The sequence below is a fragment of the Malaclemys terrapin genome, chromosome 5 (assembly GCF_027887155.1).
Source record: "Malaclemys terrapin pileata isolate rMalTer1 chromosome 5, rMalTer1.hap1, whole genome shotgun sequence".
NCBI classification, from domain to species: domain Eukaryota; kingdom Metazoa; phylum Chordata; order Testudines; family Emydidae; genus Malaclemys; species Malaclemys terrapin.
In genome coordinates, this window is record NC_071509.1 from 11450438 (window position 1) to 11474547 (window position 24110).

A 24110-nucleotide genomic window follows, 5' to 3' on the forward strand; every position below is an offset into this window, starting at 1 on the left:
CTGGATAGATGCTGGGAAAGGGTAGGACAAATCTCCTGGAAATAACCCTGGGAGATTCTACGGACAACAGTATGGTTGTGGAGGGTGTTTGTGTACTTACTTACCACTCAATGCTTGACACGATGCTTTCCTGTCTATTTTTACTGTCTTGGGTCCTCTTTCTTTTTGGGGCTAGACTGTGCCTTTAGGCAAAGCCCTGAGCAAGTGAGAGGTGTTCACTACCCCATACCAGGAGTAGTCCAAACAGGTATTGTGCCTCAGAGAAACAATTTTCTCCCAGCTTCCTCTGAGTAGTAGAATCTATACCAGCAGCACTGGTTGGTCTGTAAGGCGAAGAGAAGGGAAGGCTCTGTTCCTCCCCATACATTCCTCACCTACCTGTAAGTGAGTGCAGAGTGCCTGCTTAATGTACTCCAAGTCACAGCATAGCCCTTAACTTTTAACAACTGTTTCCCATTTCCCAACAAGATAACTACACATGGTCAGCTGCACATACTCTCCACAGCACCAAGCTGTTCCCTCCTAATACTTTTGCAAAGCCAAGCAATGGTAAAAATATTCCATAAATCAGGCTTCCGGAGCCTAAATGTGGCTGGCAAAATTATATATATAGTCCCTGAGTTTCATTTCTCTGCAGCTGACGGGTTGTGGGAAGCAACAAAGTTGGTGAGCTGCATCCTTTTCGTGCAGGTGAATTGAAACAGAGCAACCGTTATTAATCTGTATAGAAAGACACAAGAGTGCGCAAATGCCATGGCTGCATGCATTCCTTCCAACAAAAAGTAAGTAGGGGTAGGAGTAGGGGTAGCTCAGTGGTTTGAGCATTGGCCTGCTAAACCCAGCATTGTGACTTCAATCCTTGAGTGGGCCATTTAGGGACCTGGTGCAAAAATCTGTCAGGGACAGTTCTTGGTCCTGCTGTGAAGGCAGGGGACTGGACTCAATGACCTTTCAAGGTCCCTTCCAGTTCTATGAAATAGGTATCTCTCCACATTAAAGTACATATCTCTATGCTCATTAGATCTGTCCCCCAGACTTCTGGCAAGCTGCCAGCCTGGCCCTTAGCATGTCAAAAGCATGAGCACTCTCTGCTCTAGAATGTCAATGTTCTAACATGTGCTGATGGGCATTACTGTGACACAGTTATAAGGGACTTATTCATAACAAGAAAACTATTCTACTATGATTTCCCTGCTGCATTTCCCCTCTGGCAGTTGAGCTGCTCTTCTGCAGGTGAAGTGATCTGGTAGCAGCTTGTGGGTGTGAGTTTTAGTGGAGCACAAGAGAGGACCAATGTAGAGCGCTCATGTCATGAGTGAATAATTATCCCTCACTCTGTGATGCTCAGTTCCAGTGTATCTTGCAGAGAAAAAGTGAAACCATTTGCTGTGCAGGCAGCAGCAAAACCTGCTTGAATTGTAGAATCTAAATCATTTGCTAGGGTTGAACAGAGAATGGAAAAAAATGCTCAATATAATCCATTTAGATTTCCAATTCAACTTTTTGCCTTAGCATATTGTATTTGTTTCCTCTGATTTTTTAAGTAGTGTGAATTCTCCCCCCTGCCAAAAAAACAAATTAAGCTTGAATCTTCAGCAAAAAAAGAATTTGAAATTAAATCACGGGAAATGGGCAATTCATGCAGTGTTGGTTAGCGGCGTACGTCATTCAGCCAAGGAACAGAAATTAATATCACAGACTCATGTAACTCATCATAAAGGGACAAATGACAAATATCTTCTTTGAACTAATTGCAAACCAAGATTTATTTACTGAAGACGTTCATGAGTATTTTCAAATAATATTTAAATATTCACCGAGGACCAGAAGGAAAGATGGCAAAATTCATCAACTAAAATTTTGTGTTGCAAATCATTAATTCAACTCCAGTGTTTATGCAAAACTTTATCACAGTTCCTAAACCATACATCATACAAACAGGTGTAGATGACTGCCAATTACATTCTACTGCAGATATTTTTTCTAATTTACAATAACTTATGGAAAATACTATGTGAAGTAAATTACATTTTTGTTTCCAAACATCTTCTTTATTCTGGCTTATTGTCAAGATTATTTATGGTATCAGGATTATTTACGAGTACTGTGGTCTGGTTTTGGTAGGGTCACAGATACAGAGATGTGCAAAGATAAAAAATAAGGTTGAGGGTTAAGATGTGGGAACACTTAATGGGGAATAGACAGTGAAGCCTGAATGAGACAGGATGGCTGTGGAGCAGGGAGAACTCCAATATGAAGGAAATATGCTCTACCTACAGAAAGCTCAAGAGTGTGAGGTCCAGAGAGATTGAGTCAGGAGTGGATGGGAAGGTGAAATCCACAAAACCAAATCTCAGGACCTGGGTGTGGTGTTGCTGCACAATGCTCCTCCTTCATTTTTGCCTGCTATTCTAGTTTATGGGCTGGAATTGCATGGGCCACTTGCATGGAGTACTGGGGTTAGAGCCCACATCTGCAGGACTTTCCATGGCCCAGATATTGCCCATCACCCCTTGTGGCCAGAACTGGGGTGCCACAGAAACCTTTCTCCATAGCTCAGACTTCTCTACGTGGCTGCTCCTCAACAGACCCTGCTGTGAGATGCCTATACATGATGCTGAAGGACTTTGGCTTGTTCTCCACCTCAGGGATGAATTTCACCCTACAAGAATATGATAAAGGAGCAGACTTTAAGTACGCCTTCAGTGCTATAACCTTGCCACTTCTCCACTTCTCTTCTTCTAGGCAGGCCTAGAAGCTTACAGAAAAAAACAAACAAACAGTGTAGACAAGGACTGGATTTCTAATGTAAAAAACAAGCATGAACATAAAATAAAACAAGTCTTTATACATCATAACCAATCAAAGGCCAGATACTTAGCTATTGCAAATCACTAGCTCTATTGACTTCAATGGAATTATGCCAGTTTACCCTAGTTGAGATTCATGGCCCCAAATGGGACACAATTCCCTGCCTTTTGTTTTGATTTACAGGACATCTTTAAACTTAATTGGTTTAGGGGACATAGGGGAAAGGGAAGAGTAAAGAGATGTGTGCGTGATTTCTCCTAGGCAGTCTGAATATGACCTTCAGTTCAGTGTGGCTTGCTTGAGTATGTGTGTCAAGAAAGGTATTTATACCTCTCTATTTTTGCCAAACTATTTTTTTCCACATTTTCACTCCTAATCTGTGCCTCATCTGTCTGAAATCTGCATCTCAACTGACTCCTTGCTGTGAGCATTTACATTAAAAAAATATGGAAAGGGAGCAAGGGGGGAGACTGGGTGCGGGAAGCAGAGAAAGAGGCGAAGAAAAAGAAAGGAAGGCAGAAAAAGAGATTCAGGAGGGACCTTCGAGGTAGGGCAAGAGAGCAAGGAAATAGCCTTTGGAAGAAAAGAGAGAGAATTTGAAAGTCACAATAGCATGAATAGAAGAACATGGGAGGTATGGATCTCATTCATTAGAATGAACATTGTACCTGCTGGAGTACAACCTTCCTTCTCAGTAGGTCAGCCCACTGCATGGCCATAATCAATACTTCTCTGTAGTTTGAGCCATGAGGACAGCTGCAGATATTTTTGGCTGGCTTGGGTCTTTTGTTCTCGAGTCAGAGGATGGAAAAGTTACAACTCTTTATTTTAGATATTTGGTTTTGTCCCTTAACTTATGATTAGGAACCTTGGGGCAAAGCAAATTAAATAAGGACCTCAGCTGATGTAAATTGGTGTAGCTCTATTGAAATAAATGAAGCTCTATTTACATCTGCTGATGATTTGGCCAATAAGTTCCAAGAACTTTAGTTTCCTTTGGAAAGGTGTCTTCTGTAGCTGGTGAAATTTAGAAATAGTTATTTAAGGTAACTTTTTTCAGATCTTGCACAGGGGGGTATAAATATTTTAATTTGGAGTTTCAGTGACAGTTATATTCATTTCTCCTTTTGAGCCATATATTTGTCAGGGGTTGGAGAAAAATGCCAAATGTTTTGAAACATATTTCTGGTCACCAAATAACATTTAGTTTGATTCATACATTAGCAAAATGCTCTACCATAATAAAGTGATCATTACACTATTATTAAGCCAAGTACATACATTTCAAATGTCATTTCTTACCTGCCTTATTATTATTTTCCATATTGTACTTCCCACCCAGTATCTTAATTAACTGCATAGCCTTATGACTTCCCAATGACTCCAGAGAATTTTAAACCTTTGGCGACTCGGTTTGGGGTTAACAATCTAAATTAGACCATCATCTTATTATGACAGACAAAATATCATATTAACAACTTATATTTAAGTTTCTATTTTAAATTCCATTTTTACATGCTCGTGCCTTTCCAAAATAAACACTTTGAGAGCTGTAATTTTCTATGCATGTGTAACCAGCTGTACAGTCCATGTTCCACATCTCCATTGAGTGACTTGTGCACAGAGATTATGAGTCTACCACTGCTGCCCCCTAGAGGAGATGCTCCTGTAGTTCAGCTGATAGAGTTTCATGCTTCTAGCACTGAAGAAAACTCTTCAGTGATGAATCATTACAGTTGATCTATGCCATGTGAAATATTTCAGGAAAGTATGAGACATATCCCTGCAGCTGGGATTTTTAGGAAAATATCCAAAGAGTTGTGTATATAAAATATAATCCTTGTATAAGTATATCTGTCTATTTATCACATGTTCTTGAATAGAGCTATAACATAAATGACTGAAGTTTGACATTTGAAACTTCGTCTGGACATAGTTCCCACCCTGAGGACTAGTTCCTTATCAAGTGGAACATCACTTCTGAGAGTGCCAGTGAGTTTTTACTAAGTATCATTGTACGTTCTTTCTTCCCAGGACTGCTGCTGGGACAGTCTGCATAATTGTAAAAGCCTCTGTGAAATATATGCACCAAAATCCACCTTTTCCATAAACCAAAAGCCTTGTCAAATTTAAAGCCCTAGAACTGAAGTCGTCTATCCACAGAACAATTACAAAACAGGCAGAAGTGGTGCAGACTTTTCCATATTGTCCCAGCCGTTAGTCTCATCTGCGAGCAGGGTTAGTCATGGCACATTTTGTCTTTGGCCTCTCAACTGAGACTGAGAAAGTGGCAAATTAGTTTCATGAGGGTGCTGTGGATATCTGCCACACTGTGTTTTGGGAAATAGGGTATATATTCTGATATGAAGAATAGTGTTGCATAATCCTCTATCCCTTTGCCAAAGCTTTTCTGAAAAGTCTGGAAATCTCATAATACCATCTACAAGCACAGACTGGGTGCAGTTGTTGTGTGACTTCCTGAATAACATTTTAATAAAAATAGCAATTGCAAATAAAACCAAAGGGTCTGAGTATCAGCCTTATGGTTTATATCCCTTCCTTTGCACTATTTCCTCTCTCTAAATGATGGCTATTCCTTCCATCTCATTAGGAAACATTTTAAGTCACCAATGGAATTGTCTGAGGGGTTCTGAATACTAGATCTGGTCAAAAATTTCAATCAAATCTTTTTTCCCCCAGAAAATGGCTTTTCAACGTACAGGAATTTTTCACCAAGAAAACTCTAGGTTTTGTCCAAAAAATCAGTTATGTGTTCCAGCACTGAAACCCTCCACATTGGAAACAAATTAGTTGCCAACTGAAACATGTTCATTTTTGGCTTTGTGACAAAGATAAAAAAAAATTATATGCCTTGAAAAAAAAAACAGTCATATCCTGATCAGCTCTTGTGAATACAACGCCATGATGTGGTATACAAACCCCACACTGGGCCTGAAGGGGTTAAAAGACAATAATGGGCCCTGGTAGCCCCACCCCTCCAGACCTTAAGAGCATGCTCCAACTGGAGAGGAAGCATAAAAGGGAGCAACTCAGCTCAGAAGGGGGAGGATGTCTCACCTATCTTGAGGGCTCCTGAACAAGGGCACCAAAGAAGCCTCCTTGTGAGGAAGAAGACTGTAAGCTGAGCCCAGCTGGGGCTGAAGGTCTTTTGCTATCCTATACTGGACTTGGAGACCTGGGGGGGAGACAGATTGTGGGAAGTGACTTAGGGAGGCAACTTTGAGGACACTCCATGATGCGGGAACCTGGTGGAGTGGGAGGCCCCGAGCTCCTCTACCAACTGCCCTTGTTTCAGGAGGGGCATAAGCCTCATTTCCACCCCTACTCCTTCTCTAGTAAGGAGAGGGTAAGGACACTGAAACCCCTGAGGTGACGTTAAGCCACATACATACAATGCTTATGAACTAGACTGAAAGTCTTTTCTGCTGGAAGGTGAGACTGGAAACTGGGTACGTTACCCACTAGGCTGTCTGGCCCTCCAAGCACTTTATTATACACATCCTTGGAAATAATAGTCACTAAACACCCAGGAATATTTTTTTTTTCCCTTTCCAGCTGACAATAGCAATGACGCTGTTCCACAAAGTACACAATCCATAATTGCACATTTGGGAAAGGTAGTTAAAAATCAGCCTGTGGCCATGTGCCTCATCAATACCACTGGGATTCATGTGATTTTCACACACATACAAAAAGTATTGCACACATCACTTAAATTATTATTATTGTTCCATCATCCAAGAGTGTGCTAGATACCTCAAAACACAGAAAGAGATCCCTATTCTCTTTTGCCCTGTGTCCTTTCTAGTCATTGTTAGCCAGGCACACTTGGTGTAAACTGCTTCCATTCTGATTTAATACACAACTTGTAGGGCAGCAATGGATAAGGTCCTGAGTCACCTCCCTGAGGAGCATACAGTCTAGATTTAACATGACACAGCAATGTCATAATCAAGAGACAAAAGGAACAGTAGGAGAAAGGAGTAATAATAATATCTCTGTTTGGGTTGTCCATCACCATAGTATCTGAGCATCTATAATAATAAGATCACATAATTATTCATATTTTGTTTGCTTGCTTTACTCCCACTTCTGTGTCACACACAAAATCAATCTGTTAATCCCTAAAATGTCTATCACTATAGTATCAAAGCATCTGTATCTAAATATCACTACAACTGTTAACAAAGAGCCAGATGTTTATCTAGTATAAATAGGTGAAGCTCTACTAACATCCAGGGAGCTGTGTTGACTTAAATCAGCTGAGGACATGGCCCCAAGTCTTCTCATTCCAATTAATTTACTTTTTGATAGAGCAGTTGCAAACCATTCTACACATATTGTAAAGCCATCCAGCTGGTTTCAGGTTTTATTAGGAACTCAAAACTCAGCCCACGTTCATTGAAATACTCAATACGATTCACAAGCTTTCCAAGAGAATCAAAGGACCCTTACCTAGTTTCAAGTAAACCTGAACCAGATAGTGGTTCCATATTCAAATAATGCAGAACTTACTGGTTCATATGTTCTGCATGATAGTACGTGAAACTGCAGTGAAGCCCAACTGTGACTGAAATGCTGGGGTTTGTTAATCTCTGAGACTCGAAGCACAATTCAGTGGGTTCAGAAAGGAAACCAGAAATATTCATGCAAACCCCCACAAAGCAAAACTGGTGAGTTTCAGCAGCAAAAATACTTCCTGGTCACTTAATATGCAGGAGATGACTCATCAAGAGCAATAAGCACAGTAAATTCTTGACCAGCTGGATGGTCTGGGAATTGGTTTTTTTTGTTTTTTGTTTGTTTGTTTATTTTGTTTGTGACTAGGAAGGAGAGTTTTTAGAAGTCAATGATGCACATCTATGACCATCTTCTCATCCTCTCTGGGCTAGTCTTTGCCCTTGTCTTACTTGGTTCAGCAATGATCTTTCCAGAGTATTCTTGCTCAGCTTACCTGGATCCTAGCTCCCACTTTGGTGTGGAGTACAACTCTTGATCCCCATTGCTAGCAATGAGGCAAGTAGGAGGCAGAAAGGGGAAAGGAGTGGATGGTGCCTTGGCTCTATTCCATACGGTGATGGGTTCACCCCAGGGTGTCACCTGGAACTGGGGTATCACTGAGCCCGCCTGACCCACCAGCATGGACTCCCTTTACACTGAACTGCTGTGACAGGCCCTCAATCCCCCTCCAGGTAGGGACACACCCAGGTGCAGCTACACACAGATGACGCGATCAGCTCTGTTTGGGAAGGCTCAGCTAAGGCTCCTCCCCGTTCCTAAGTCACGCACCCCCCTCTGGAGTGTAAACCCCAAATTATACCATCCAGGTCCAGCTCTGGCTTTTTTGCTGCCCCAGGCAAAAAAGCATCCCGCCGCCCTCCCCCCCCTGGCGGGGAGCATGGCAGGGAAGGGCGCCGAGCCCGGCCGCGGCCCCGCTCTCCCCGGACGGCCGGAGTGCCGCGGGGAGGGCGGCGAGCCCGGCCGGGGCCCCGCTCTCCCCGACCGGCGGAGCACTGGGAGGAGGGCAGTGAGCCCGGCCGCGGCCCCACTCTCCCCAACTGGCTGAAGTGCCGGGGGAGGGCGGCGAGCCCGCTGTGGCTCCGCTCTCCCCGGGTGAGCGCCGCCTCCCTCCAGGTGCCACCCCAAGCACATGCTTGGTAGGCTGGTGCCTGGAGCCGGCCCTGATACCATCTTGCACTGCACAGAGAACTGTACAGCGTAAGCTCATGAAATTTGCCCCCTCCCTCAATATGGAGAGGAACATACACCACTTTGTGCCCCAAGTTATGATTTCCACACACTGGTTTTAGACAAAACAAAACAAGTTTATTAATTACAAAAGATAGATTTTTAGTGATAATAAGGGCTAGCGAACAGATCAAAGCAAATAAACAAAACCGCAATCTAAGCTTAATATACTAAAGAGATTGGATATGAGTAGCAAATTCTCACCTTAATTGTTGATTTAGACAGTTTGCAGAGATTCTTGAGGGCAAGCTGCCCTTGCTGGCAGCTTTAAACCCCAGGAATTCCTTTCACAGACTAGAAATCCCTCTAGCCAGGGGTCAGCTCTTCTCCCCCAGTCTAGTCCTTATTCCTCAGGTGTTTCCAGCAGTCTCCTTTGGGCGGGGAGACAGTGAAGAACCACTATGATGTCACTCCCCTGCCTTAAATACCTTTTGTATATGTCAGGAACCCTTTGTCTCCAAGCTTGGTGCCCACTCATTTCAGTGGAAAAACACTGGTATTCTAAAATGGAGTCCAGTACCAGGTGACTTGGTCACATGCCCCTGTAGGGACACAGCAGCCATGACTCGGCGGCTGTTTGGAGCATCCTCAGGAAGGCTCCCTAGTGGGAGATTAGCATCTTCTAAGCTCTGTTGTGGTCAAAGACACCCACACAATGATTTTAGTTCAAAGACTCAAGCCTGAGGCCAGTTGTTGACATACATACCAGTGCACTGGGGTGCAGTCCGAAGACTGACACCCCGAGTACCGCTCACAGGTGGCTTTATTGCATTAAACCGCAAGCAAAGTACAAACAATATGTAATGAGTTAAGAAATTGGGGTTGGGGTCAGTTTCCCCCTCCCCCGGTATCCTCCTCACCATTTCCCAAGATTTGGGTGTTTATTTGGGTAGAGGGGCGTTTGGTGGTTTTCCCCAGGGGTGGTACTTGGCACCAGTTTGAGTACATTTCTCGGCAAGGCACATGTTATTTTCCGGGGGGTGGGTTGGTGAAGGGTTAAGGGGGGTTTATCAGGGGACGCTAAAAGAAGATCTATGATTGGCTAATTTTGCAGATAGCTGGAATCACAGGAGAAGTTGGCATTTGCAAAAGCAATTTCTTCATACAGGCGGTTATTATATTTCATAAACTTGCGGTTATTAGGTTGCCGAGGCCTTTTCCACTGTTACTTTCTCCCCCCTCCCTCCTCTGGTCATGACCTTGACCGAGTTTGGCAGGGAATTGTACAGTTTAGTCTTGTTCAGGCCCTGGCCTGTACTACTTTTTGTAAAGGCAGTCAGCATAATAGTTCTCTGTTAGAGGATTTATTTCGGGGCCTTCAGATTCACAGCTCTGGCTATTAAGAAAAAGGCCCCCCTGTTCTATTTCCCCACAGCTCTATTGTTCTCCCTAATGGCCATTCCCAGCCAGCCATCTAGACTGATTGCATTCTGCCTAGTGGGCATTTGTAATAGATGCAGAGACAATATTCCTAACTTCAGATACCAAAATGATACATGCATACAAATAGGATAATCATATTCAGTGAATCATAACCTTTCCAATGATATCTTACATGCCCTATCTTGCATAAAATACATCATAATTATGCCATAATCATATCATAATAATATGATTATGAAAAATATGGGGCATAGTGTCCCACATACCTTGCCCACTTGCTGGCCAAGCATAAGAAGGGGAAGTTAACTGGAGCAAGAGAGGAATGATGGCTCAGAGGAGTGTCTCTGAATCACCCTCACCCACACAAGCAGTGGTGAAGTTCAGGCACCAGGCACCATACCATTGCATTGTGCTGTGCCTAAAGGCACAACCTTACCTTATGAGACCAACCTCCTTCTGTTTTTAGCCTTTCTACAACTCAAAATTAGTTGAAAATAAATCTGGCAGTGTTTTTTTCTTTCTTTCCATAAGCAGCTTTAGGATGACAACTCATCTCTCAGCTTGATGAGATATTTCATACTAAAATCGAGATTTATAATGAAAATGCTACTTCAGCCTTATTTTTCCCATCATATCAGCTGTGATACTATTTTGGAACCCTCTGTGTGATTGGTTTAGTTTTTTTCTGAACAATGTGCAATTCGTGTCATATTATTTTTCCCTATTATCCAGATTCCCCTAATGCCGTGGTTTTCAACCTGTGGTCCACAGGCCACTGCGGATCCGCAGACTATGTCTCAGGTTTTCAAAGGGGTCTGCACCTCCATTTGAAAATTTTTAGAGGTCCACAAATGAAACAACAGTGCATACTCTCCTGAAGGGGCATTTGGGAGATCAAGTACAGTGGATTTCTGAGTAGACTCTCGAGTGATGGGAGTGGATCTCTCAGGCATTTGTATATATGAACTATGCAATAGCCCCTGTCGTCCCTTCTTGGAGCTACTCAAGTAAATAGGGAGTGGACCAATTTTCACCCTCCTTCTCTTCTCATTTCTAACATTTTTACTTGTAAAATCCTCAGTGCATCTGTGTTCAAGTCTCCATGGTTACCTCGAGTGCAGCTTGTTTTCAAATGCCAATGGTTTCTTCTGCACAGAGGGTATAGGAAGGAATGCAATTTGTCTGAGGTACAAGAATGTCACTGATAAATCTTGCCTCCACTGCAACCATGGCCATCCAGCTAAGGTTTTACGCACAATATTACAAAATAAATCCTCAGGGGGCTTTAGTCAGCTTTAGAGTTGCCAGGTCAAGTCACAATCTTTTTCCTCTCTGAGTATCAACCCCACTGTGACCCTATAAGCTTCTACTGCCCTTTCACAGAGAGTTGTCCACAATATCTCATTCTTATTATACCAGGGGCAGAGAGCTAACCTGGATCACATAGTGCAGGGTGGGGACTAGGAGCGGAAGGTCACACTACTCTGCATGTCATCATATTCAGTCTGCTCAAAAAGCTGTGCAATATTAGCTGTTAAGACTCCACACAGCTTGTGGATGAATATTATTATAACCTATTCTAGAGATGGATAAGTTTATAGACAACAAGGGTGAAGTATAGGTTGGGTCACAAGACACAGCCCAGAGAAAATCTGTGCCAGCCAAGGGAAAGATCCGTTGCTGAATGAGCTACAATTTCCTCCTTGCTCCTTAGGGGCAGTAATTTACTGCTAGCCGTTGGCAGGAGTAGGCGATACATGTTGAGCCTAGGTGCAGTCTTTGCCACACTAGCTGTCATGATAGAGGAGGAAACAAAGGTTTTGCCACTCCATACTTCTTCCAGGGGTGGGGAACAAGTGAGTATTACCCAAGTTCCAATTACCACACCCAGAGGTTTAAGGGGTGTTCCTTCTTCTCCTTAAACATCTGTGTAAATCTGCAGCCTAAGTCAAGCTCTAGCCTTTATTTTGGATACTGTCTTATTAATACTATATCCCAAATGATACTCTTTATAGATAGGCTCAGAAGAATTAGATTTTTATCAGTAAATATGGCTAAATATCCATTTCACCGTACACAGAGAAACAGATGAAAAAATATTTCCATAGATAATAATCCAACTTTACAGATAGACAAAGTAAGAAAAATGTTGCTTGAGAACTTATCAGAATTTGATTTCAGGATATTTACTTTGTCTATTTTGACACACAACGTTGACCGTTTGCGTTTTAACAGTTACAAAGCTTTAACTTTTTTTAATCTCAATATCTACTGCCATTAAATAATTGTCCGACCCTCTCCCTTGGTTGACCACTCCCATAATTTTCTGTAACTATGAAAATTTAAATTCATAAGAATAGAAAAATAAAGCTGAGACCCCATACTTTGTGTAACTGTGAACATTTAAATTGGAAAAAATGTTTAAAAATAAACATCAATATTATCCATAGAAATTATAACAAAATAAAAATCAATGTTGACCCTGCCTATTTATAGATCCCATGAGGGACAACATCAGAGAAATTAGGAGCTATGAGCAAGTGAGAAAAATATTGATTTTCACTCAGTTTACTATGTATACTTTTAACATGAAAAAAGGATAATTTCAAAATCATCTGGCTATAATTTTAATACTTATGTTTAACTTTGGTGTTTTGCTGTTCTGCTACTATATTTTCTACAGCTTTAGATATTTTTAATTCCCACTCTTTGCATTTAGATTAAATTAAATTTGATTATGATCACATATTGGCATGTCAAAGGGAAGTCAACATTACATGTGTTAGCAAAAAAATGATGCCAGTTTCCAATAGTTTTCTTGGCTGTGGGTTTGATGGAGTCTGCCTATTTTTCAGCAGTGGTTTTCTTCCGATTAAAACCATATGCTATTCTTAATCACCTCTATTTTGTGCTTTTAATCCTTTGTCTTTTTTTGTTAGCACAGTCACCACAGGAAAGTAGTCTCTTGCTCCATGAGCAACCCCCTTGTTTTCAACAGGCCAAATTGCTAAATATGTTATTACTCAACATGAGTAAGAATGTCAGAATCTAGTCCTATTTTAGCCTCATAAAAGTTGAAATAATTCATTAATCCTTTCTTTAGCATTGTTTTAGATTTGAATCTTCTCTAGTGGACAAATATTCTGACTTTGGCTAGATCTACACTACCCGCCTGAATCGGCGGGTAGAAATCGATCTCTCGGGGATCGAATTATCGCGTCTCGTCGGGACGCGACAATCGATCCCCGAATCGATGCTCTTACTCCACCAGCGGAGGTGGGAGTAAGCGCCGTCGACGGGGAGCTGCAGAGGTCGATTTTGCCGCTGTCCTCACAGCGGGGTAAGTCGGCTCCGATAGGTCGAATTCAGCTACGCTATTCGCGTAGCTGAATTTGCGTATATTAAATCATCACACACACCCCCGTAGTGAAGACCTGCCCTTTGGCTTTCTCCTTTTCTCTTGAGTATAAAAGTAATATTGTTCTCTGTAATACCTCTGTAGAGAGTATGTGTTGCCATTACAAGTTTCTGTGGTCATTTGCTTTTTCTGGATGTCTATGCTTTTACCATGTAGCTACCAAATATGGGCAGTATCATGCCTTATGGAAGAAACAAAGAGACACAGTGGTTGTGGTATTTGGCCAACTTCTATTGGTGAGAGACACAAGCTTTCGAGCTACACAGAGCTCTTCTTCAGGTCTGGGAAACAACAGTTCTTATGGACAACAATTCTTCTATTCTTATGGATTAACAGTTTCCCAGACTCAAAGAAGAGCTCTGTGTAAGCACGAAAGCTTGTCTCTCTCACGAATATAATTTGGTCGAATGAAAGATATTACCTCACTCACCTTGTCTCTCTAACGTCCTGGGAGAAACATGGCTAAAACAACATTGCATAAAAAACAAAAACAAAACAACACAAGGATGTTAGTAAAAAAATTAGGCAAACTGTGCGTTATGATGGAATCAAAATATACAGCATATTCTGAACCTCATTAACTTTTCCTCACTTCACTGGTCGTTAGCATGGTTTTTCAAACACCATTTGAAAGATATTATTTCTTCTAAATTTCTGTTTGACATTAGAAACACCTTGGAATTCTTCCAAAGGAAAATGAGTGGAAAGCTGGTTGAAATTTATGTAAATTAGAAATTCCAATTGAAAAAATCAACAGGGGAAAAATGTGATTTATTTTTCACTGTGTTCTGATCAGCTCTAAAAATGAGATTTTACAAGGTGTGGAGGGAATAGAACTTTATACTGAGGATATTTTAGGCAGAGAAGAAGATCACATAAGGTAAAACCTAGAAGGAAATCAAAGCTATGGGGCTGAAATTCAAAAATAAACAAATGAATACTGGGACAAACCCATCTGTGGGTTGGAGGATGTGGTTGATAAAGTGGGAGGGGGAGATGCACATCTAGAAAGATTCCAAGCCTGTAATAACCTAAAAATATATCAGATTGAGGGACTACATCACTAATATTAAAATCTGAGTTTTGGATGAAGCGGAGAGGGGTAGAGTGTGTGTCACTGAAGCCAGAGAAGACGAGACTCAAGTAATCAAACTGGAAGTTGATGAGGGCATGAGATAACTTTTAGTCATCCAGGCTGAGAGGAAGGGTCAGATCTACTTAAAGCTGTGAAGGGAAGAACAATGAGATTTGAACCTGGCCTGTATGTGAGGGCAGAATGAATGAGAGGAGTTCAAGATGACTCCCTGATTGTCAGCCTGAATGGTGAGGTTGATTATAGTGTTATCAGTGGAAATGAAGGATGCTTGACTGAAAAGAATAAAACAGGGAGGATTTAGGAGTTCCATTTTAGCCACACTGAGCTTAAATTGCAGACAAGACATCTAAGAGACGTCCAAGAGGATATGTCTAACTATGTGGTGTTGTGGCATAATACATGTCACCATCCTGTGTATTATAAATTGCTGGATAGAACCCAGTGATTTGTACAGTGAGATGAGGTTTTTCTCTCTCTTGCTTTGTTTCACACCCGTCTAATTCTTTTTAAATCTCACACCTTTAAAGCCAAATATCCATATGATCCTATCAAAGCGTAAATAGACTCAGTGCTCAGCTGGTAAGAGTCTTGTTGCTAATAGACCGATTCTGCCAGCAACTAATCAGTAAATGAAATGCTTGGACCTCAGGAGATAGTCTGAAATTTGTGTTTAATCTATATGGATATACTCAATATGGCATTTTACAATTACTGGGAGAAGGACTTAATGAACGGTCGAAACCTTCATTATATTTCTAAGCCTGTTTCATACACGGCAATATAAGAATCTTGCATAAACTGGTGCTTTTAAAGAGAGGCAATGAATGTGTATCCCACTAGACCTAATTCATTTGAAGTATAGAATGCTGTTGCCTTGGTGAGAACTTTTAAAATTTTGTAGAAAGGAGGACAAAGTGCAAGCAAATTAACCATTTTATAAATGCGACACACACATACACACTCCATTATTTCAGTAGAGTTATTTTATTAATCCCTGGGAACCACAGCGCACCACCATCAGATTCCCCCCTAGAATTCCCCATTGAACTCAAAGGGGAGCTCTGCATGTTGCCTCAATGTTCTGTCTGGACACTAGTGTTGCCCCACAGAAAGCTGGTAGCAGAATTCCAAGGCTTTGGATGTCAGTATCTGGTGGAGGAAAATCATGGCTGCAGAGTGGGTCTGAATATAATGGGGGAGGGAGGGCTGTTACACATTTAGTACACTCCCAATTATTCTAATAGCGGGGGGGGGGGGACAAACCAGTTTTATTTGGATAATTGGAAGCTTGAATGATCAAGAGGGCAGGAGTGGCAGCGCAGGGAGCTCACTCATTCCCATGAGAGCAGGGCTGCAGAGGACTCTCTGTGCCCTCTCGATTACTGATGGCAAAAGGCGCAGGGATGTAGGCTGCAGCCCTCGCGGGGCAGAGCTGACAATCCTGGTTGGGACTCTGCTCTGCTCCGCCAGGACCACAGCCTTCCATGAACGTGTACCTGCAGGTATTAGGTGTCCTATCCCTGCAGCAGTCCAGGGAGCTCCACTGTCACAGTCCCTGCTCACTCACTCCCGTGAAAGCAGGGCTGCCTCCGGGTCCCTGTGCTGCTGCAGGGGCCATTCAGCAGCAGGGTGGCCTCCCCCACAGCAGGGGGTCTCTGCTCCATTATCTGAATCTCTGCATTATCCGAATCCGTTACTTGTCCCCTAATATGGGGCCAGGGCTGGTTCTGGCTTTTTTGCTGCCCAAAGCAAAGAAGCCTCCCACGTCCCCCCCCCAACCCCCCCCGGAGCGCGGTAAGGGAGGGCGCCGAGCCTGGCCACGGGCCGCTCTCCCCGACCGGCCGGAGCCCCGGGAGGAGGGCGGAGAGCCCGGACGGGGCTCCACTCTCCCCAGTGGCCAGAGCGCCAGGGGGAGAGCGGAGTGCCTGCCACAGCTCCACTCTCCCCAGTGGCCAGAGCGCCGGGGGGAGGGCGGAGAGCCCTACCGGGCTCCGCTCTCCCCGGCAGCGAACCCACTGTGGCTCCGCTCTCCCCGGCGGCCGGAGCCGGAGCACCGCACCGTGCCGCCCCCCTCCAGGTGCCGCCCCAAGCACAAGCTTGGTGGGCTGGTGGCTGGAGCCGGCCCAGTATGGGGCACATGGAAAGGATTCGGATAATGCAGAGGTCTGGATAAGAGGATTTTGTAACACTGGGGGTATACTGTATGCACCAGTCCTGGAACAGCTTGTAAGGCAATTCCTTCTTCTAGGAAGCTCAACCTATCACCAATGTTCAGTTTCCAGGGAGCAACTCTGCCTAAAGGATGGGTTCAAATCAAGAACCCAAGGCAGGGAGCAAATATTCCAGCTGCTGGTACTGTTCCATCTCTCCGATTCTGGCTGTAACAACAACAACAAAACATAAAACCCATACATCATTAAAAGTAATAGCAACACGGAATATCTTCTCAAGAGTTCAAATTGGTTTGCAAGCTAAGAAAAAATAACTTGGAGGATTAATGCATAACAGTGTTACCTGCTGACTCCTGCTATAACATGTACAAAATCCATGCACAATACGGGCTTGGTCAAAACAACCCTGCAAAAATGCTCACATTGTGGTCTTTTAAACTACAACTGGATAGAAGAGATTAAAAATAAATCCTGATGAAAACCAGCAACTAACTCTTCCCAGCATAATCTAATCTCCGCTATATTCATATATATTTGTGGGCCAGTAGGCCCCATTTTTATTATTGTTTTAAATGTGCACACCATCCCATATCTTTGTAATGGGTGCTTTAGAGAAAATATCACAGAGGCTGATTTCCCTGCCATAGAAACGGGGGCCAAAGACGCAGGAAAGCGTGTTCCCCAGGTGAGGGGGTGTTACAGGCCCACTGCATTCTAAACTCCTCTTTGTGGTATGGGGTGGCTCTGCAATGGCTCTGCCTCAGTCACCACGGTTCCTAGTAATAACCCACAAAGGCCTCCTTGTGGCTAATAACACCGTGGTGGGGCTGTTACAGAAGCAGTTCAAAATGCACCTCACAGTAAATTCCATCACCACAACACAAAGCTTATATTCAGCTCTGGCATCTTCTGCCACTCCCGGGGCTCTTCTTCCGTCCCAATTGGCTTTTCATCCAGCTGCCACTCACAGCCCTTCCTTGCTGGAGCTCAGCCTTCTTCAAGTCTCTCTGGCTCAGAGAGGCCAGCAGGCAAACCCTTTCTGCTACTCCCCATATTACTCAGGGTCTCCTAGAGCTGTTTGCATCTCTTCATCATCCAACAGCCATACCCAGCCCTCTGGGGCTGGAATTTCTCTCTTCCTCTCTCTACCCAGGCCACTCCGTTACTGATCCTAGAGTTCTGGTTGAATCACATGAAATATTTTCCTTCACCCGGGGATGCAAGTTAACAATGCCACAGGTGAGGCATTTCCCGTTAAAAAGCGAGCCATCCTGTAACAAGGGAATTAAGGGCTGTAGAGTCATGGGGGCAAGGCCTGAAAGCCCATATCCACATAGGCAGGAGATATTCATTAGGATGACCACCATGCAACTCCTCATCCCCATTTCTAGCTCTTATAGTAGCCATGATAACAATGGCTGAGTGCCCCTGTATATGCTCAGTTGCCACTGTAGAGGGGCTTCACAGGTGTTAAGACCAGCTGAAGCATCTGTGACTCTGACACTCCAAGTGCCAGCACAAGCCAGATTCTCAGGACAATTCATTTGTATATGAGTATCAAAGGAGATGTTGATAGTATTGTTTTCGTCTGTCTGTATCCTATAGTTTGCTGTTACGTTACTTCTACCTTATGTGTCCCCTATAATAAAATAACCCTAGATCAAAGGTGTGTTAATGAAAGATTGTAGTCCGGTTTCACTTCATGAAATCTAATGAAATGTTGTTTGCTATTACATTACCTTTTAACATTATGTATATCTCTGTAGCTAAATTACTTATCAAAAAGAGAGTGCTAACTTCAAAGCAAGGGCCATTGAGTTCACAATGGGAGCTCACAAACTCAATCTGCATTCCTCCCTCACAGCCCACAAAGGAAGGTTGACCTGGGTACTGAAGCGATCAGCTAGCTTTCTGGGTGAAGAAGATATAAACATTGATTCAAGGAACGATTCTTTGCCTCTGGACTGTTTAGATTCCAACATGGTGGAAATACTGAGCAAGTGGACAGAGATCCCCAGAATGATCCAGGGTAACCCTACAAAACTTTTGGAGATTGGCAGATTGCTATCATTATGGATTTACAAACTTTGACTCAGATGTTAATGTATTTTACCTGCTTTAACCACTCAATAATTCTCATTTCTTTTTCTTAACTAATAAATCTTTAGTTAGTTTACTAAATAATTGTCTACCAGAATTGTTTTCAGTATAAAATCCAGAGTACCAGTTGATTTGGGATTAGGAATAACCTAATGTGATGTGATTTTTAGTTTATATAACCTATTATCACAAAGTCCTGTTTGTCTGGGTGGCAAGGTAAACTGGGGACTTTATGGTAAGAATAAAATCGTGACCCAGGAGTGCACATTTGTTACTGGCTTGGTGAAATCTAATTATAGAACAAAGCACCAGTTTGGGGTGTTTACCTTATTTTCTGAGCGTCTGACCTAAGACTGGCATTCACCATTGTGAGCCACTCCAGACAGAGTGACAGTATCATTAACTCCCACTAGGATATGCACCTTGCCGGCAAAGATAGCATCATGGAATGCAACTTCATTCCTTCTTCTGACATCCACCCATGAACCCTGCATGCAGCTCCAGCCATGGTTCATCAATATGGGCTTGCAGAGGCCAGCGTCCTGAAGACACATGAACAGGGTGAGTTGCACCCAGAACATGTCCCAGCCGCTCACAGAAGCAGTATCATCAACCCCAAGCATGAGCTCAAAAATCATGGGTCAGAACTTAAAAATCATGAGATTGGCTTAAAAATCATATTAAAAAAAAAGAGAGAGAGATACAATCGGGGTTCATTTATTCATCTTCTGATTTCTGATCCATTAGGGTGCACTTGGGAAAACTTTTCAAGCTCTTCTGCCCAATTATGAGGGCTAGAAACGTACTTAAAAGTGAAAACTGGGTTTCTCAGCTAATTCATGAGTTCAGGAGCCGGGACTTTAAGAAACAAATAAAATATCACAAGAGCAAAATTGCCAGTGGTTGGCAAGACTGTTGAGAAATCCAAGCCAGAAAAAAATAATGTCCAGTATTCCTTTAGTTACCATGTCACACATGTCTAACAAGAAAAAAAAATTGCTTTCTGTGAAGCACTTGAGATCATCAAGGTTAAGTCATTATTTATGTATCCATTTTTTCTCAATCATGCCAGTTTATTTTTAATTTAACTTGTCCAAGGATCTCTAGAGCCCATGCCAGGCTCTAATCAGTGTCAGTCATAACACTGGTATAAAGCAGTGGATTAAAGAGTATCCCTCATTAGCCTCAAATGTCATAACAGTTCAATGCCTTATAGCCTACAGCCAAACTACTTGGGGCTGGGATCTTACCAGGTCTCAGAAGAAAAGCTGGTTGGGCTTGCTTTGTATTTTGATGGAAGAACTCAAAGATAAGTCCATGTGGTGTTAGCAATTTAATATACCATACTCTTCCCTCTGAACCTGGAACTAGGGAGCGGAGTTTATTGGATGACATGCAAAATTATGCTTCTGATTACTTTTGCTTATTTAAAGACACAGGATAAGTTTTGCAAGAGTAGGATGATTAGCTCTGGCGTCCTGGCCAAATTCCAGTTTAGATAGTTGTGTTTTTCTTATCTAAATTCACCCAGTAGTTTCAACTGCCCTTTCTTCCGCTTTAAAATGTTCTTTGAGCTGTTGGACAGCTGCCACGTTCCACTTCAGAGGTGGCTGCATTTCAGTAGGGAGGGGAGAGTAAAGTGTATATATTATAGTTTAAGAGCCCTTTGGGATAAAAATGATTTTCTGTTCATTTTTGTGGATGGGGGGGGGGGGGAAAGAGGGAAATATCTGGAAAGATTCCTTACTGTAGGAAACTAAAAACAGAACAGAAGATACATCAGCTAGAGAAATAAGGGAATAAGATCAGCTAGTGAAATATTCTGTAATAGATCTAATGTTTAGTGCACTGTTTGAGGATAGTAGATTTCCAGGAGTGATTTTTTAAAACATTGGATGGACCACTTGTTAAGCTATTGGCAATGTATCCCTGAACCCAACACCAACCTCACTATTTCCACATAATGACAGGTTTCAGAGTAGCAGCCGTGTTAGTCTGTATTCGCAAAAAGAACAGGAGTACTTGTGGCACCTTAGAGACTAACAAATTTGTTAGTCTCTAAGGTGCCACAAGTACTCCTGTTCTATTTCCACATATTTTCTCAATCGTGTCTGGAGAAGGGAAAATGGCTTGTTTCTATACATCCAGGCTGATGCCTTTGGGTCTATTTCAGACAAAATCTAGATCACCCAAAATATTTGGTAAATAGGGTGAGCAGAAATAAGGGGAAGCAACTGTCTCACTCCGATGCCAGCAACAGCAAAGAATGAGTATCTTTGGATGATAGCAAGCTATATCCCACCTAGAGGGGGACTGTTCAGATATGGAACCCTGGCTGGTATTTAAAGCAATTCATAGATTTGTAGGGTTAAAAGGGACTGCAAGGGTCATCTAGTCTAACCACCTGCTGAGGTGCAGGATTTGTTGTGTTTAAACCACCCAAGACAGATGGCTACCCAGCCTCCTTTTGAAAATCCCTAGTGAAGAACTTCCACAACCTCCCATGGCAGTCTGTTCCTCTATTGTCCTACTGTTCTTACAGTTTGGAAGATTTTCCTGAGATTTAATCTAAATCTGCTGTGCTGTGATTTGAACCCAGGCTTCTTGTCCTGCCTTCTGTGACAAAAGAGACTAACTTTTCTCCATCTTTTTAATGACAGCCTTTCAAGTATTTGAAGACCACTATCATGTCCCCCCTTAATCTCCTCTTTTCCAAATTGCACATACCCAGTTCCTTCAACCTTTGTTCATATGGCTTGCATTCCATCCCTTTGATCATCTTTGTTGCTCACATCTAGATCCTTTCCAGTTTCTCTATAGCCTTTCTATACATTGGTGACCAAAAATTGGACATAGTAGTCCGGAGGCCTAACAAGTGCCATGGGATGGTGTTCCAGGAAGGAGGAGTGCTAGGCAGAGATGGGCTCCACCTAATGAAGAGAGGGAAGAGCATCTTCACAAGCAGGCTGGCTAACCTAGTGAGGAGGGCTTTAAACTAGGTTCACCGGGGGAAGGAGACCAAAGCCCTGAGGTAAGTGGGGAAATGGGATACCAGGAGGAAGCATGAGTGGGAGAGTGCAAGAGGGGAGGACTCCTGTCTCATACTGAGAAAACGGGACAATCGGCGAGTTATCTTAAGTGTCTATAGTCACATGCAAGAAGCCAGGGAAACAAGCAGGGAGAACTGGAAGTCCTGGCACAGTCAAGGAACTATGATGTGATTGGAATAATAGAGACATGGGAGGATAACTCACATGACTGGAGTAATGTCATGGATGGATATAAAACTGTTCAGGAAGGACAGGCAGGGCAGAAAAGGTGGGGAAGTTGCATTGTATGTAAGAGAGCAGTATGACTGCTCAGAGCTCCAGTATGAAACTTCAGAAAAACCTGAGAGCCTCTGGATTAAGTTTAGAAGTGTGAGCAACAAGAATGATGTCATGGTGGGAGTCTGCTATAGACCGCCAGACCAGGGGGATGAGGTGGACGAGGCTTTCTTCCGGCAACTAACAGAAGTTGCTAGATCACAGGCCCTGGTTCTCATGGGAGACTTTAATCACCCTGATATCTGCTGGGAGAGCAATACAGCGGTGCACAGACAATGCAGGAAGTTTTTGGAAAGTGTAGGGGACAATTTCCTGGTGCAAGTGCTGGAGGAACCAACTAGGGGCAGAGCTGTTCTTGACCTGCTGCTCACAAACAGGGAAGAATTAGTAGGGGAAGGAAAAGTGGATGGGAACCTGGGAGGCAATGACCATGAGATGGTCGAGTTCAGGATCCTGACACAAGGAAGAAAGGGGAGCAGCAGAATACGGACCCAGGACTTCAGAAAAGTGGACTTTGACTCCCTCAGGGAACTGATGGGCAGGATCCCCTGGGAGAATAACATGAAGGGGAAAGGAGTCCAGGAGAGCTGGCTGTATTTTAAAGAATCCTTATTAAGGTTGCAGGAACAAGCCATCCTGATGTGTAGAAAGAATAGTAAATAAGCAGGCAACCAGCTTGGCTTAACAGTGAAATCCTTGCTGATCTTAAACACAAAAAAGAAGCTTACAAGAAGTGGAAGATTGGACAAATGACCAGGGAGGCGTATAAAAATATTGCTCAGGCATGCAGGAGTGAAATCAGGAAGGCCAAATCACACTTGGAGTTGCAGCTAGCAAGAAATGTTAGGAGAAACAAGAAGGGTTTCTTCAGAAAGTTAGAGGAAAGTGTGGGCCAGTTACTGAATGAGGAAGGCAACCTAGTGACAGAGGCAGGTCTGGCGCTTCCACTAGGTGACCGTAGGCAGTCGCCTAGGGCGGCAGGATTGGGGGGGAAGCATTTTGCCGCCCTCGGCGGAAATTCGGCGGCGGGGGGGGGTCCTTCCACTCCAGGTCTTCGGCGAAAATTCGGCGATGGGTCCTTCACTCATTCCGGGACCTGCCGCCAAAGTGCCCCAAAGACGCGGAGCAGAAGGACCCCCGCCGCCGAATGCTCAGAGGAGGAGAGCTGCCACCTAGGGCAGCAAAAACCCTAGCGCGTCCTGGACAGAGGATGTGGAAAAAGCTAATGTACTCAATGCTTTTTTTGCCTCTGTCTTCACGAACAAGGTCAGCTCCCAGACTGCTGCACTGGGCAGCACAGCATAGGGAGGAGGTGACCAGCCCTCTGTGGAGAAAGAAATGGTTTGGGACTATTTAGAAAAGCTGGAGGAGCACAAATGCATGGGGCCGGATGCGCTGCATCCGAGGGTGCTAAAGGAGTTGGCGGATATGATTGCAGAGCCATTGGCCATTATCTTTGAAAACTCATAGCAATCAGGGGAGGTCCCGGATGACTGGAAAAAGGCTAATGTAGTGCCCATCTTTAAAAAGGGAAGAAGGAGGATCCGGGGAACTACAGGTCAGTCAGCCTCACCTCAGTCCCTGGAAAAATCATGGAGCAGGTCCTCAAGAAATCAATTCTGAAGCAATTAGAGGAGAGGAAAGTGATGAGGAAGTAGTCAGCATGGATTCACCAAGGGCAAGTCATGCCTGACTAACCTAATTGCCTTCGATGAGGAGATAATTGGCTCTGTGGATGAGGGGAAAGCAGTGGATGTATTATTCCTTGACTTCAGCAAAGCTTTTGATACGGTCTCCAACAGTATTCTTGCCGGCAAGTTAAAGAAGTATGGGCTGGATGAATGGACTATAAGGTGGATAGAAAGCTGGCTAGATTGTTGGTCTCAACGGGTAGTGATCAATGGCTCCATTTCTAGTTGGCAGTCAGTATCAAGCGGAGTGCCCCAAGGGTCAGTCCTGGAGCCGGTTTTGTTCAATATCTTCATTAATGATCTGGAGGATGGCGTGGACTGCACTCTCAGCAAGTTGCAGGTGAC